Source organism: Takifugu flavidus, chromosome 2 (assembly GCF_003711565.1).
Source record: "Takifugu flavidus isolate HTHZ2018 chromosome 2, ASM371156v2, whole genome shotgun sequence".
NCBI lineage: Eukaryota > Metazoa > Chordata > Actinopteri > Tetraodontiformes > Tetraodontidae > Takifugu > Takifugu flavidus.
The window spans coordinates 10,797,077-10,815,075 of record NC_079521.1 but is presented as its reverse complement, the minus strand read 5'-3'; the positions used below and the strand labels follow the sequence as shown (position 1 = coordinate 10,815,075).

The window sequence follows — 17,999 nt, the reverse complement described above, 5'->3', positions numbered from 1 at the left end:
CTTCCCGTGCATGTTTAAAAATGGCTCCAGACACCTTTGATTTGCGGGTGTTTTCATGCCGCAGATTAAAAAAAAAAATCACCTCAAACCCAATCCAGTCTGATTCATTAGACTCTCTCCTGGGTCGTGAGGAGGCTGTAATTTGTCCCACTTAACAAAGACCAGTCACGTTTATGCCTACAAACAATTCTGGTTCACCAGTTCATTTGACTTGCGTGTCTTTTCGATTGTGTTGTCAAATACAACATGCAATCTCCACACAAAGTTTTTCCCAATGTCTTTACAAGATGAAAAGGGAACAATTTGCCCTGGGAAACGTGCTGTTCTGCAGTCTATTACGCAGGGAGGCTCTGTTTTTAAAGCCATACAACAGCTTGTGCTGCTGCAGAGCATCAGGGGAGGAAGGCAGGCTTGCTTTGCATGATGCGTTTGTTGTTGGGAGCTTATTACTTTGGCTCTCCATTATCACTTCTGTGAGGTTCTGACTGGGCATTTTATTGTGAAAGTAAACAATTTTAGGCCCCATTTTCTGAAATATCTTTTATTATAAGTCACATTTACGATTAAATCTGAAAATCATCGTCGGGCATCTTTTGTTCACCTTCCCTCCACTGTTGCAGATTTCTTGATGGTCTCGATTTATCTTCCGTTAGGTCTTGGTCTTATGGTGACGCGAGCCAACAACTTCATGAGCAGTAAATGCAACCGACTCATTTACAACAATTGAGGTTACATTATGACTTGTGAGGGAGCGGAGTAATGATTCGAAGCTGAGCGCAGGTCAATATTATTTTGCTTCCATTTATCAGCTGTTGCAAATGTCCAATAAACTGTAATATCAATGCATTATAATTATTGGCCAATGATGATTCAATATTAATTTAAATTTGATCAAATTTCTTCCGTTCCCATCTAAAAATAAAAAAAATTGTACAATTTGTATAAAAGGGCAACTAAAAGACAAATAACATTTGAATTTTATAGTCACAGAAACATACAATTAAAAGCATCCCATCATCTACATCTATCAGGACCCTGGAGCTCCACTGGCTCTGTATTCAATGTGTCCTGGTCTCATCACAACCATTTGACAGTGGTGGCTGCAGCACTCATCTTCCTCTTTCCCTCCTTTCTTTGCCATTTTCAGACCAGCGTTTAATATAGCAAGAATGTAAATGTGGAATGTTCTTAGCTTTGTCATTCTTCTCCCCAGTTCTCTGATTAGTTTCTCAGGAAGTGCTACTTGCCTGGAACAAAGCCTCAACAGAAGTTAATTCTTTAATTAAATGGAAACACAACGTGGCTTAAGGGTTCTGCTGCATCCTAATGAGTCGTGCAGCATAAAAACACGTGTCACTGTTGCTAGGATTGTTTGCAAAGCATTTTCACGCTCTCTTGGGCTAATTTCACACATATGTTTAAGTGCAACATTAAACATTCAGCTTGGTGCAATTACAGCATTCGGAATGTACTTTACACACATTTGTGGCTGATATCATCATTGATTATTTTATTTAATGACCTTCACCCTCCCTTGCCCTTTGCTAAAATGTGAACGTTCTCTTTGATGCCACAGATTTGCCTTTAATAGTCTATTAGAGAGAAATATCTGAGGAGCTGGTTAAACGAAAGCAAAGTCTCAGCTTGAGACCAAGCTAAAAGTGCACATTTGCTACGATGGAATGGTTCTGCCTCTGTGGTTATAAAGCCAGGATTCTTATCTAATAAGCGCGTTGAAGTGAGTTCTTCTCGGCTTCACAGCTCTTGGCAGGACACGTCATGGAGGACAAAATATTTACAAGGCAAGAGGTAATTGCAAGACTCGACCTTTCAGCCCAGCCAAAAAAAATAAATAAATAAAATAAACCACAAATGCTGGTTTTTGGACTCGCTAGTGGAAAAACTGGTCACCGCCGAAGACCCCTCTGGTGGGCACACCATGGCTCCTTGCTTCAGAGCTGCGCAGTGGTTCTCCAAGCTGAGCAGTGAGAAGGTAGAACGCGTCTGTGTGTTACTCACCGCACAGTTGGCAGGAGTGCAGCCGCCTCTGTGCAATTGATTAATTTTACACTCTTTGACTTTGAAGCTAAGGATGATGGCATTTTTGCCGGAGCCTGTTCTTCTGGGACGAGAGCTTCATGGTGTGGGCCTGACCTCGTCATTCTTAGCTCAAGCTTTTCAAGTTAATAGTTTTTCATTTGTCTGACTAATGGATTTACTCAAAGTTGTTTTCATTTGTGATCACCATTTCATAGAATATTGGATCTATATTCCCTTGTGCAGGGAGAACATTAAAGTGCTTGTAACGCTGTTTTCATGCATTTATATTCCTGTTTGCACTGCTGCAGTCAGACCTATTGTGTGTGTAATTTGTGTGACAACTCAGATGGCAAAAGGGACCATATTAGCATCATGGAGGCTTTTAAATTCATTAAAAATACACAAAAGATTTCATAGTAAAATTAAAATGCCAAATTAGCATTTAACAGACTCAACATATTAACAGTAGAAAACTAAGCATCCAACTTTTGTTTTTTGTTTAAATTCTGGCAATACCAAACTAATACTAGTAATACTAATACTACTAGCTAGTGCAGTTGATGGGGCACACACAAAATACTGTGTTACATTTGTGTAGAAATCAATAGAGTTGCACAGTGCTCGGAACGCGGGTGCTGAACATGCATAGCTTATTTCGAGGTGATAATCTCCTACTGATTTGATGTAAATCCATACCCTCTCTGACACCGAGTCAATGATAATCACACCCCTTTTCTCCCCAGATATAATGCAAGCGCATCTCTGCAGAGTTGGGATTGATTTGTGAAACTCCATCTGCAGACTTCTTTGGAATCAGTTCGACCAAGAGGTTTGCACAGCTAAACCTCGTGTTGTTTTAATCTCTAAAATAGCATTTGTGAAATCGACTGACTTCAAAAAATTGCTGACAGCATCATTCATTTTTATGCAAGAAGATCAAACTGATGTATTTTAATTTGAAAGTTCTGTCCATTAAATCATCTCCTACAGCTTCAAGTTACAACATTTATTTGATACATCTTAACACTTCAAATATCCCTTTAAAATGTCTGTCAAGTGAGCACTCAGATTTGAATCCTCCGATTTGATAGTTCCTTTTGCGCGTTGATTGTACACATCTTTTGTGCTGTAATTGATTTGCTTGTAAACAGCTTATTAGTGCAAAGATTGCTTTAGGACTCAAACTCATCTCATTAAGACTGAAACGCATTAGTGCCGATAAATACAGAGCTTGAATACTGATGATGCGACATGCAGGAGAGCGTCAGAAAAACCTGAACAATCATCCTTTTACTTGGAACAAAAAACAAACAATACACTTTCAAGCCTGCAAAGAACGCCGGGAAGTATGTCAGCAGCTATCTCGGCTTTTCAGTCCATCTGGTGCTCTTATTAGTTTCAAGCCACACGTGCTCGCCCAAGTGCTGTGCAGGATGCCAGTGGGCAGTGCGGGTGTGAGAATGCCATCTGTAGTCACACCATCACATCCACCCTGGCGGCTGTCCAAACTAGACCCTGCTTATTTATCAGTGCCTGGCAGAGAATCTTAATGCTAATTGATTTTCCAAAGGCCTCCCCTAATGCAGAAACTTGGACCTTGTGCTCCTACCTCTACACATCAGCGGGATCCCTCCTGCTGAAACTACGGGCATCGTCACCGAACTGATGTGCTGGTTATCATGTGTCACGGAGACACGACAGTGCTACTGTAAATAATAGGCTGTGGAGAGAAAACAGAGATCAAAGGCTATGAGTGTATTGCACATGCAGTGGAGCATGTGACTGGATTGTGCGTTTAGCCATGAGGCTCTAGTTTACGTCTCCAAGAGGAAAATGAAGGAGCGGATTGACAGCACTGCTGCCGAGAACTGCTGCAGCGGGAGAAGCGCTGCTGCGACCAGCAGCGGGAACAATGATGGTGATTAACACTCCATGACTATCACAGACGCCCCGATGTTAAAAATGATCTCCGAGTCTGAGAAGACTCATTAGGAGTCAGGTACACAGAGCGGTAGTGTGGTTCTTATGGCAGATAATCAAATTTACTGGAGACATTTCAAAAGACTTTCTTCTCATCTCCGTAGATGAACAAACATTGTTCCACACGGAGTATTTGGCACTTTAGAATGGTCTCAAAGTTAAGAGATTTGAGGGTTTCGGCCAGTTGGTCCTCATTATCGCAGTGGAGATTTTGCATTTTGGTGAGAATGTTGTTGATTAAAAACTGCATCTTTTGAAGAGAGACAGCAATGACTTGCACATTTATATCAATACTAAAAATGTTCATGTGGAAGATCTGTGAAATTCTTTTATAATGTCCAGGGAAAGATCAGTGGCAACTACCTTCCACAGTGATACAGAGAAACATAGCCAGGATCCAAGCCAAGATCAGCGATGGAAATAAAAGCACATAGTCCGCAGAGAACATCACACACATTTTATACAGCAGGTTTTACATTTTTTGTTTAAAGTGTATATTCTAATCCTGCTCAGATGGCAAGAAAGACTGTTGCCTCCTTCACATATGTTAGGAAGTTGCATTATAAGGATACGTGTTATTTATGACATTTACTGTGGGGGTTAGGTTGAAGACACACCAGAAGGATACCTTAAACAGTTGTGATGTAGATACAGTGAACAGAAACACATACAGATTGTAAAGGTGAAGAACATGTTGGTCATTTATACATTTTAGGTTACATGCATGCATTTTCTCAGTCGTATTTGAAATAGTTGTTTGTTTTTTTATAAATCCTTCCACACTGACATCACAGAGATCTTAGATGCGCACAGCAAGAGATTTAATTATTTTTTTGAAAAACTGACAAATCAAATTAAAAAGCAATGTGAAATCCTGCTGTGGCTCGCATTTAAAAATAAAGCTATAATTTATTTGACCAGCCGTGATCAAGCTAGCTTCCACCCCCAGGTTTACCTGCTACCCTGTGCTAAGTTCTTCCTGATCGCCATTCGAGACTACTGTTCCTTTGTGATTGCGTAGCCCCCCCATCTTCATTCTTATTCATTTCAGGATAGATTCTAAGGGTTTGTTTTTAAGGCATGGGGGGGGGGGGGTCATTCTGGATCATCTGTCTGAGTTATTAAACTTTGGTCTGCATAACAGAGCTCAGAGCTGGAGGAACAGAAAAAAAACAAAAAACAATGAAATTAGGATAAAGAAACAAAATATTTTAGGTATATTTGAGAGGTGCGTTAGGTTGCACATGTCTGTACTCTCAAAGCTGTCCAAGTCAAGTTTTTATATAAAAAGATGGTTATGTTCTGCAGCAAAAGATGAATTTTCTTAAAAGTAAATCATCAGAATTCATGTCAGACAGTGGGCCATCACATATTTAGTTCAAGGACAGGAGCCATTAGGGGCTTCCTTCTCCCCTCTGTGGCTGGATCTTTGCCCCACAGATCTTCAAGGACAGAAGCTACAGTGGAGGACTAAAATAAGCCCATGATGTGCCTGGCATAATCAATGGCTCTCCCACAGCTGGCCTACTTTAGCTTCCCTGCACACTGAACCTTGAGCAGAAAAAAACAACATCTAAACATATATGGAAGCTCATTTCTGTCCTCTAATCTCCTCATGGGGGTTTCCCCCACCACACCCTCAGTCTTGTCATCTGTGGAAAGTTCGAGTCGCTCAATTAAATTTGCATCATAGCATCTTAAAATATATCCTTTTGCAATCAAACACTTCAAATGACACTTTGTATGCAATTTAACCATAAAAGCAACTTTAAATGGTAAGTGACAGATGCACTGAATTGAAAAATGCTTACGGCCACCTGAACATAAAGGCAAATTGACAAACTGAGCCAACACTTAAATAGGTTAAGTGCTTTTTGACAGCAGTCCTCGGGTGACTGTCAGAAAAGTACGGTAAAGCTAAATCAGTGGCTGAGCAAACAAAAGTCAAGTTTGAGAAATGTCAGCATGAGGAGTAATCAGGAATGACACTATTTCCGAGTCCCATTATCTGGTTTCTAACAGTAACTGCGCACGGCTTCATGAAAACGGAATTATACTCAGAAATGCAAAATGCATTGTGTGGTTTGAGTTGGGGTTTTTTGTACACTGCAGTTTGTCATCCTGCATCACAAGAGGGTTTTTCAGGCTACCATTTGTCCACGAGTCAAACACCTTTTGTCCTCTATTGACAACTGGCAGGTGGAATTCCAAGCAGTCCCACATCTGGTGAGGTTATCCTATAGATATTGTAAAAATAGGCTGAACATGTTTGTTTCAGGGTATACTTTAATTGAATAAGAGACGCATGCATATACCCATATATGGTTGATGTTGCCATGGCATCCACGGGGTGGAAGCCGCCCCCCATCACATCTTCCTCTGCCAAGAAAGCCTTTATCACAACAGTGGCATCTGTCAAGGTTCTAACATCTTAGGTTCCAATCAGGAAGGAAGGAGAGCCTCCATCCTGGAGATGGTAATATCATTTTACTGCAGGTTTAAAACTCATTATATACTGAACGTACCAGTTTTGTTTTCAGGAAGAAATTAATATTCACAGCCAGTGAGCATACAAGTTAAAATCATCATCAGCCCACTAATTTTAAGCTTAGCACCAACCAAATGATGGGTAATAACTTGTGCAGTCATAGCTTGAGGAAATCGATAAAAGACTAGTTCCTAAGGACCACCACATGCACAACACTTTGGCGGCAGGTGATTACCCCGAGTCTGCTTTTATTAACAGCTCATTATATGTGCGATTTATCTTCTTGGGGAAAGAATATTTCCATATGTGAGAAGGTGTCTGTAGAGGCCCTATAGAGGAATTTAAATATGATGTCATTATCGCCCTGAGGATGATGCCGTGTGAAATCTGTGGAAGAAATGGTGTGAACAGCAGACCTCCACCATTTCTTTGAAAGACCTAATTATCCAAACTTCTTCCAGGTAATAAAAATCATTTTCTGCCTCAACTGATCAAAAGAAAAAAAGACTGAAAAAACATTAACTAGCAGAGTTGTGGATAGGCTTCAAACCGATTAGTGTGTGACTGATGGTGCTTGTCTTTCTTTCAATGGATGCTGGAACGGTAGTTACAGCTCTCAGAGGTAGGCCGGATGATGAGGCTCCATGAAGTGTGTGTATAAGAGGTTTCTAGGACCGCAAACACACATGAATAAAGAGCAGTGATGCACGAAGGGGCTGGTAGAGAATGCTGACATACAGGATGTGACAGCCTTTGATAGATTATGAATAATGTAATCCAGAAGGGGAAGGACACATCAGTTTTTAAAGCTATACAACTTTGATTTCTATCATTTATTTATGAACAAATTTATTATCAACTGGTCAATTTTCCAGGTGATTGTGATAAGGGCTTTTAAACAATTCAGCTGAACCCTCTCCACCCCACTACCCGTTGATGCCTATCCAGCATATTTCAATACATTACACATTTCCTCACTTTTCCTATTTAATTCTTTAATTTTGACCAATTTCTCAACAACCAGAGAATTATCAGCCATGGCAAAATACACCATCTACCTGTGCATAAGTTCTGTTGATTATGAATGTTCCAGTAACACAAATAGGCCTTCCTCTCAGATTCTGTTACTTTGCTCTGAGCTTTTGCTTCCAGCTCACCAACAGGATTGTGAGTAAATGATGGATGATGACGACTGGCAGCATTCAGAGAGAATCATTAGGAACTAGACAAATAGACGAACAGAAGAACAGACACGTCCTCTACCAAACCGCAACAAAATGGTTTAATCCCATTTGTTCCAAGATTAACTGTCTCATGTGGAATTAAACTAAAAGTGCAGCACTTCTGTCAAGCACACTTTTCAGGGGTTCTTTATTTTTCCAAATAAATGAAAACATTAGTGTCAGCCGATGACAAAACCATGATAAAAAAGGGCCGAATGTCTCTACGGACCTCGAGGACCAAAAAGAAATAATACTTGCGTCAACAGTTTTGAGATGGACTTTGTTATCAGATCACAGAGGACAATATAGAAGAAAAGATAAGAGGAAAACAGATGTAATCATTGCTTTCATTGATGGATTTGCCCTCTATTGTCCCGTCAGCAAATTACAGGAAGACGGTAAATGGGATTAGGGTTACTTCCCAGCATGCAAAGAGCAAGTCTATTGCTTTTCTTATGAAACACAATCACAACATAAGCCAAGTGTATGTTTGAAAATGAAACATATTACAATATAATCGAGTAATTTAGCTTAGTTTGTCAATGGAACTGTTATCTCATTTACATCCAAATCTTATAAGCCCTGTTTTTCTTCCAAGAATGGTTCTTAAAAGTCCAAAAAGTTGGGTTTTAACGAGTAGCCTGTAGCCTTCATGTCTGAGAACAGATCCGTATACCCGTTTCCCGTTAAACTCCGTCCTCGTGGCGAGTTTGAGAACATTGGCCGAAAGATTTCTCTTATATGGCTCAATGTGAGAGATCACTTGATTCATTAAGTTTTATGAAAGTAAAAGTGATGGCTTCATCAATATGCAAATGATGTAACGGTATCGTCTGTAGAGCCTAGAGGTGGCTCAAATGCGTTTCAGCTTGTTTCCAGTATCAACACACTTAGATAATGAAACTTACACCCTCATTTGCATACATTTACAATTCAGTTTTTTCCTCCCACCAGAAGGTGGCAGATCACAGATTTTATTAGGTTGCAGCTCACTTCTCAATTGGTCTTGTTCATAGTGGCCATAAATATATATACACCATATTACCGGTATATAAATTATAGTATAATAAATGTACTCTTGTAAATGAGCATTCACGTGTTAAAAAGTGTGGGCTCTTTAGAAACGTGAGAAAGTCAGGTTTCATGGGCAATACATTGTTGTACATTCCACCCTAGATGTGCTACATTGCTGGACTCAAAGTTAAGCCCGTCTGCTTTGTCTCTTCCGGCTGCCGTCTGTCCTCTTATATCCTTTCCTGTGATCAATAACTCATTGCTTTGTTTTCAGTTCCTGGGTGGAAGAATTCATTTCAGAAACCAAAACAAACAGGTGAGCTTAGCCTGAGAGGAAGGAAGTTTTGTTCTATTGATCAAGAATCCTTTCAACTCCCATTGATGTATTGTGGTCACTTTCTTGTATGGGTCAATAAAAAATAAAAACACAATAAAAGGGTCATCCTAACCTCATTGTATCCCTTAGCCAAAAGCCTAAGGTTACAATAGGATTATTGATTATTAAGAGAGTAGATAATTCACAAGGAGGCTGGCAGTTCAGCTTAAATGTTGTTACTACCAACACGTCGATTAATAACATCAGGTGCCACCTCGGGCTCCATGCAATGACACATTAGTTACCCTTAGAGCATCACACAGGTGCTGATCAAGATCAGCGTTTACTATAATTAAGTCCACCATGTTTAAGACATCAAAACTAGAAATATTGGGTTGGCTCATCATCTGCACCTTATTGAGAAATAGTCACTCAAATGGGGGCGTCACTACAGAGAGGTATATCCCATCTGTAAACTAATGATGGTTTTAGAGGGTTGTAAGGCTCACCTTTATTTTTGAAGTGTGTGTATGCCATGGAAATGTCCCAATAAACAAGGAAATGTTTAGCCATTTAGGAGCAGCGTAGCTACATGAGGTTGGCTACCGGATGGTGATGTAAAGGGGCAGAAGAGATTAATCACAGGATCAATCACAATACTGTGGTCTCATTCAGCTAAATGAGGATCTAAGCTACATGTTAGGTGATTTTACATGTATCATGAATGAAGCGGGTCTACTTACACAAAATAAAGCACTTCAGATGCAGTGTCTTAGCTGGTATCAGGGTGCAGTCATCCTGAGGTAGATTATGCACACCTGCACAGCTTACACTCTTTAATCACGGTCTGCTACAACTCATCAGCAGCTTAGTTGGAAATATGACGTGCGGCAAGAATGCAGTCGTGTTGGTGGTTCCAGAGAAACTCAGCTGAATTCCAATCAGTCGTCAGCAAACCTCACATTTTAATTCATCGTTTTTGCAGTGACAGTTTACACTGCAGCAATTCTCTCTTACAAGTCCTGCAAATGGAAAGTGCTGTGAAATGATAGCAGCCAATATGCTTTTGTATTTATGAAACTCAAAGACGCTCAGACAATTTCAATTAGTCAATGTATTTTTTTTTAATCAGGCTTTTAAGAAGTCATCAGTGAGCCGTGTTTCTATTTGACATGACCAGGCTTTGAAGGAGAAATATTAGTACACGAAGGCCAACCTAATTTAACCGTCACTGATTCGATGCAAGCCAGCTGCTGGAAGACTTTAATGGGTCTTCCAAACAACAGCCTCATACATTCATGCACACTGATAATTCCTGAACGAGTGGGTACATTAGCTGAACAGATAAGTGGATGAGAAAGATCTTTATCTGGTCCTGAAAATACTGCATAGAATTAAAAGAAAACCTCAAGATTCCACCAATGTGTAGGTGTCAAGTAATAACTAATTCCACATATTAGTGTCTTAAAAGACTTCTGTTCATTTATAGGAAAAACACCGCAGGTGAACACAGGCCATGGGGCTGCAAAATAATGAGCTCCTGGATTCTGGCTAGCCAATATCTCTAAAAATCCTGAAAATATGCCATGGCTCCACTTCTCAGTTGCAGCCAGAGCGGCTTTAATAATTAGCACAGTAGTGCTGTAAAACAGTAACAAAGCAGAACGGGCCATCATGAAATTGATCTTCCACCACAGAGGCACTGAAACAACTGCTGAAAGCTCAACATGTGGCTCAGCCACTACATTACTGTGCATGATGTGGGATGGGGGGGGGGTAGAGGTCATGTAAATTAGAAATTACAGAAATGTGCTTAATTGATATCTATAGACAGTATTTGTATAAGTGTTTCAAGTAATGACAGCTTGAGTTTATTATTGATGCAGGAACTTCTGCCAGTTCTGAGCCAACATGGGAACAAACTCAAGGAAACATTATTCCTAACCAACAGTAATTTATGCCATGTAATATAAAAACACAATGGCACCAAAACAAAACGGCAAGAACTGCACACTGGACCATCAGGGTCTGAAGCAGTAATCCTAAAATCTTCCTATTCAGGCCCAGCACTCTCCTGCCCACACTACAGTACATGGCTGACAGCAGCCACTGCCATGCTCCAGAGATCAGTGTCCTAATTCAAGGGGGACTGGAAAATGGTGGCATTGTGCCACTGAAAGCCAACTGCCAACAAGCAGTTGGAGGCAGGAACAAAATAAATGGTCAGAACCAGCCAGTTCTGGCCTGTAGGAGGAGCCAGCTTCTCCGAATGGATCCAGAAGGACATCTGCACACTTGAAAACCTCATGCTGATAGAGGCCACAGTCATTACAATTTCCTATTTTAGCCATCAGCGAGGCTCTCCCAGATAAGCAGTGGAGATCTGATTTGGTCAAGTTGGCTCTCGAGGCAGAATTCAATCAAATCTCAGTAGCAAACATGATGGAACAACACTGCAGTTGCATATTAGCATTTGTATTGCGCAGCTCTGTTGTTGACCAAAGCTGCTGTGCCTTATCTGTCAACACAAGCTTGTCAGGTCTGCACCTCACAGCGAGCGGCTGCTGGAGCTTCCCATTCAGGACTGAAGCACCAGGAGCACCGACCAGCCTGGATGGGAGTTCTAATCTGACAGCAGAAATGGATGAACAGCATCCAGGCCACACGTGTGGCACAGCCAGCACATACACACGCAAATTCTCCTCCAGCTGCTGCAAAGAACCCAAGGTTTCTGTTCCCTTTACAGCAGGAGGACATCTAGTGGAACTGCACACATTCCTGGACAAGGTTGCCATCACTTCCACCATGACATTCTTTATTCTGAGAGTTATTCAAGTGACTTCTTCACCGATTTTCACTTTATCACATGGTCGTCAAGAAAGGGCTGCTTTACTCACGCTTCAGGGTTTTTAGATCGACAGCTTTTTTGGGTTCTTTTCAAACTCACTTTCATGATATTTTAGCTTTTTATTAGACCCAAACAAGCAGAAAAGAATTTGGGTTCATTGAAGAACTAGGGGCTTTGTTTTTGAACCAATTAGAATCTGTCAATTTAAAACCAAGATTAAAGAATTTAAATGCCACAAACTAATTGACTCCAACAGATCGACTCCTGGCTCATTTGCCCTTTTCCATCCAGAAATCCAACAACATACAAGCTCAGTTAAATAAAAAGGTATCACCCTTAAATGATGCCTGCACAATTAAAAAAAAAAAAAAAAAAGAAATACCACACACAGCATTAAGAAGAAAATAATCCAGAAATTCTTGTCTGTACCTGCACCTCAGCTTCTACCCATCAAACACTGAAAAGGAAGATTCAGCTTTATTGTTCTTTGCTGAAGATTCCAAAGCTTTTCAGGCTTAAAATCAAACTCTGCAGAAGGCATTTCTGTGATGTGTCATATGAGCCCCTTTCATCATCATCTCCATCATCCAATGAAGCATATTTTCAAAAGGGGGGGGGGGGGGGGGGGGTTGAAAATGTCAACAGAACCAGGTTTTTCTTAACCTTGGATTATAGCAGCATTAAAAAGGAAACCGAGCTAAGACGGCTTGAAAAATATAAATGAGGCAAGACTGCATAAAAGCTAAAAGATTTTCATATCAGAGGCCATACTGCTGAGCTTTTTCCACAGTTCTGTCAATCTAACCTTGGTTTCATAACATCCCAGCGGCACACCACTAAATCCTAATGTGTATTATAAAATCAAAGTACTCAAATTTGACTCTAAACCCATACACACACACAAACAAATGCTTGTTTGTGTTCTTGGACCACCCTCTGTGCATTGTTGCAGACTCCAGAAATTATGGGGGAAATGATTAACAATTATAGTAATCAGCATCCTTAAGTAATCGTGTTGTTCTCAATGACTGATCCCAGATGAAGACAAAAGAAAACAAAAAAGGCAGAAGGGAGTTGCCAACACTGCAGGTGAATGAGGATGATTGCAGCTCCATGACGTGTATGAGCCATGGCAGGTAATTCCAGCGGGCCATTGTTTGTTTGACAGCACGCTGCTCCCTCCAACAGCTTCCGCAATCACAGAGTTTATATAGCTTTGCTCTACATGGAAAAAGTGAAAAAGGCCATGCTGACAATGGCAACAGCCGACAGAATGGCCAGAACAATGGCAACGGGAAAGCAAATATATCAATTCACAAATTTATCTAAACGAGTTACCTGTAGAAGAAACCAGGCACCTCATTATCTGTAGGTGAGGGACTCACCTGAGAAAAGTGTAATACACTGATAGAAGCTCACCGTGATGTGGAAATTGCCATTAGTGCAGATTCGATGTTTAGTTACTGGCGTTTGCAAAACCAAATGACAAAGGTGGGCTTCAAATTGTTCAGAACTTCAAACAAAACCCAGACTAGGATACATAAATTAGCAAAAGACTTGCCCCCATATCAGCCACCATTTGCTAGCAGCGTTATTAGTTATTATACTTGCTAACATGGAGGCTAAGAACGGTAGTTAATTGGACAAGTAAATAAGTAGCTCCGTGATGTGTTGCGAGGCGTCATGAAGCAAAGCTTCGTCTAAATGAGTCACATTGATCATCTGTCAGCATAACAAAGTGGAGCTTTAAAAAATAAAAAATAAAAATATTAAATAAAAAGATGTCTCTCTGAACATATCAGCCAGTGCTAAACCAGAAAAGAAAAAAGAAAAAACAAACAATGGATATCTTCAAAAAGAAGGTTGATGTTTTGGATGGATATTTCCAGCTGGGTTCTCAGCAGTTTGCAAAGCAGCAGGGTCACACAGAGGAATGTGCAGCTCAAAACCTCTCGATCAGCTTGTGCGTTCTGTCTGGTATATTTGTCATCTATGCCATTAGAAACAGGCTAATTCACAGAGACAAAAACAGTCAGTATCTCACTTTGTTCTTCTTTCTCTTCATTAACAGGTCTACCTTTATAATTAACCAGCACTAAACGTTGCCTCCTGAAACATTTTTATTTACAGCATAGATAACTTGCCTTCCTGAAATGTAAATCATACGAGCACATTTGATTTATGTTTTTCAAAAACAAGAATGAACTGCGCCGCAGTCCATGCTTACACTTTGAACTTACATGGCTTTAATATATTTAAACATGAATTTGGGTCCATTTTTATGCCAAAACATCTTTAAGATAGAACTAAAACAATTTGCAACTAAAGAAAATACTATGACCATGAAACCAAATGGGATTTACAGCTCCTACATACTTTAATAGAAGCTGGCTTTGGACATCAGTTATGATCCCTCTCAGTTCCACTATAAATGAGTTACTATAACTATAAATAGACCAATTTAAACACCTACAGTGTACCATAAAAAGGTGATATATTTAAATCACCATAATAAAACAACATTAATGCACAACATCATTAAGACACGTTTCTTGAGAGTTCAGAGTGATTTTCTTTATAGAACATTAGCAAGCTCGTGAACACCATTTTAAACAATTCATTAAATCTCTTCAGTCAACCGAGGGCAACAAGACACGTGCTGGGTTTTCATAAATCTGCAGGCTGTTTTGATAGAACCAGAGGGCGTAGCCATGAAATTTAAAGGAGTTTACTTCTGCTTCCATTATTGTTTCTGATCAGTGAAGATTTCCTCTATTGGCGTTTCAATGTAGAATTAATTGACTGACAGAATTTAAATTAGAGAGGAGGGTGAATTTTTTCAAAATTGGAAAACAATGAATTTATCATCGATAGAGTGAATGCAGTACACGGCAGGAGAATTTGGAAGAATCAAGATAAAATTTCCATTTAATCATCAATATAAAAATAGTTGTGAGCTCTGTGAGGTCACCAGTTACAAGAAAAGTTACCAGTGAAGCCTGAAGTAAGGGATCCTCTGACCTGAGGTTTTCCGTGCCGTCGTCAAGCTTTGTGCGGATCAGGTTGAAATGTTTTAATGTTTCAGTATTTATGACAGCCAGAATTCCAGAGCAAGCACTCAGAATAAAAGATACTCATAACGTTCATAAATGTGCACTTGCAGCAGACCATCTATCATAATCATGGGAGCATACTGTACATAGCTCAGTGGGCCCAGCAGTCTCTTTCCATCCCAGCTACTGACATTCAAACAAAGCACAGCGACTCCTCCACTTCTCTGCTGGATCCCAACGAGAAACGAGGATGAATGAATCACAGGCGGCAGCGGCAGCTCCTTTGCTTCCTTCACGGCGTATAAAATGTCAATGCACACAACAATTCCTTACAGTGATGGATGCTAGACTCACAACGCAGAACAGTCCTGCAGTTCGCGCTGCCTACACGTTTCATACTTCTTTGTAAATGTCACCCACGAGCTTCGTACACAAGGTGCGTGCTCAGGTGTCATTTTACTGAATGATGAATTGAAATTTGGAAACGATATTTATGTTGGAGTCAAGGCATGAGTTTGAGACATTCATGCCTCCAGTCATGTGACCCTGAATACCCCCATGGCAATGAGAGCTATTAAAATAACATATTGAAACAAAAATGTTACTATTAATCTCAGGCGTGACACCTGACTCTGATGCATGTAAGTAATTAATGAGGTGTGCTTTTGGATGTGCGGTGGCTCCCTGAGCCTCAGGGTCCGTGGCCAACAGAACACAGCAAAGCTTCAGACTACAAACGGACACGACTGCAACTTGTAATAAGCTGTGAGTTTGAGAGGTTTTTTTCCCCCCCGTCAGCAGCAGGAAATTAAAAACATGTGAGTCAGCAGGGCATCAGCCATCATTCGCTTGGAGATTAAAACAAGACAAGAATTAGCACACACACACTCATGTCAAAGTGTGCAAAAGTTATTCGCACAAAACAAGCACGGTCCACCAGTATGGCACTGGGAAAAAATGAAGGTCTTGTATCAGCCTCAAATGTCTTGTTTTCTAGAATGAATGCTGACCTGAGGTCAGTCTCTCACAACGATAGTATGACCACTGATCATTTCAGACGTTATGGAACAATCAGAAACAAACGTCACACACCTAAACACACCTGAGGCTGCACAACAGGTTAAATGTGGACGCAACATCCATTGATAACAGCTCCGTTGTGAATGCCAGATGAATTGAAATGAGCCCAGTCGGAGTTGGCCTCGACCTTTGGAAAATGCACGGACACACCGCAAAGACATTTATCATTTTCTAATTAAGTTGCGTAGCAAAGGTCCATCTTGTGTGCCTAAAGTCTGTGCAGAGATTGGTCTCCATCAGGGTGGAATTATTACAAAGCCATGTTTAATTAATGAAAATATGACCCAAGTGTCAGAACTAATATATCAACAGGCTACAGTTTCACACCAGCGTGTGGCAGCAGAGTTGGGGCATCAGCTGGAAGATGGTGTACAAGTACAGACAGGAGAATTTTCCTGGCATGAGTGAATTGAATGAGTTTAATTTAAAAACTCAAGAGATTTGCTGGTATACAAACGAGAATGGGAAAAGTTGAAAAAGGAATAAATCAGCTGTATATTGTTGCACTACTCTAAATCAGTTTGTTTCTTTTTCAAGATACTTTTACAATTCTGTCTGCTGAATTTAACAGCTAAATCAAGCCATTAGCTCTTTGCTGCATCCTGATCTCTTGCTGCTGAAGCACAGTAGCACCAAAACGCACCCCTTGCCAGCGATTTGACTCCCAGAAGCTCTTTTCCGTGCATGGATGAAATAAGCTGGTGCGGACATACAAATGTGTGGGTTCAGTTTACCCTGCCCTCCGCCCAACTCGCTGCCCTTTGCCTGCAGCTGTTGCCTTTAGTAGTAAAAAGGTCTACGATGTTGCACAATATCCGGTTTACTGAAGACTTTCAAAGTCACAGAGCCGACATGAGACTACTGACAGTCACTGCAGGGATTTCTCTTGCAACCAGCTCCACATTCAGCATCTCCACGCAAAGTTTCTTCAAGTTCAGATAGGTCAGCAGCACAACAAAGAAGAGGCTCTTTTGTGTCAGTGAATGCAACATGATTAGAGAGCGGGCCTCTACAATCACACATTAGCTAATTTTGCTTCTTGGCAACGGTCTGAAAAAGTGTGAGGAGAGCAAAGCAAAGGACTTTTAGAGGCACTAAAAAAATAAATCAGATATTAACTGAACATATATAGCACACACAGTGTGAGCCTACCAGCAGTGTTGTGTATTTATGCCCTTGTGCATAAAAGGAACCCTTTCCAGCATGATGGCAGGATGTTATATTCTGTATGCTGCGCTTTAGTGTCTGTGATGTCACCGAGAGTCAAAGAGGAAAAACATCCACACACAGCTCTTCCTGAATATTAAAACCACCCACATCAATATGCTGTCAGCATGCTGACTCCTGTCAGAGTGTAACACTGCCATCCTTCCAGATAATACATTTCTCTCACTATGGATCCACATCTTGCCTCATCTAATCAATCTTAATCACCTCACTTCAAACACTCTGAACAACTAGAGTTCGCTGATCTGGAAATTAATGTCACGTGTTCATGAGTCGAATATTCTCATTAAGAAGAAGTAAACTCACCATCCTAGAGATTGGCCAGGATCCACATCCAGCTAGCTTAATCAGCACACAAAATCCACTTCCAGTCCAGAAAAAACAAGGTTAAAGACTCAGAGAAACTAAGTTTAAACATGGAAGTGCAAATCGCAATGACCTGAAAAAGACAAAGGAAAATATATGGGTGTGTGTGTGTGTGTGGATGGGGGGGGGTTAAAGCAGCACAGAGCACAGATGAAACACATTAAGGCAATCACAGGAAGACAGGTGGGGAGGGGTCAAGAACCTTCAAATTTAACAGGAGATGACACAAACAATAGGAAGTACAAGAAACATAAACCCAAAAATAGACTTGAAATCATGATTCTCTCAAAACAAGAACCACAAATATGTGTTTGATAGGCAGCACTAACCAGGTGTGGGGGAGAATATGGACTTGATGGTTTGA

The 17,999-nt window shown here is 40.5% G+C and overlaps 1 long non-coding RNA gene across 1 annotated transcript; it reads right to left on the bottom strand.

Moving 5' to 3' along the window:
* Window positions 1-2,891: 2,891 nt before the first annotated feature.
* Window positions 2,892-17,738, bottom strand: LOC130517475 (uncharacterized). Its single transcript, XR_008947721.1, has 3 exons — window positions 17,576-17,738; window positions 3,650-3,760; window positions 2,892-3,573 (listed from the first exon to the last, which is right to left on the bottom strand). It is a non-coding gene; the product is annotated as an uncharacterized LOC130517475 (long non-coding RNA).
* Between the last annotated feature and the right edge of the window lie 261 nt (window positions 17,739-17,999).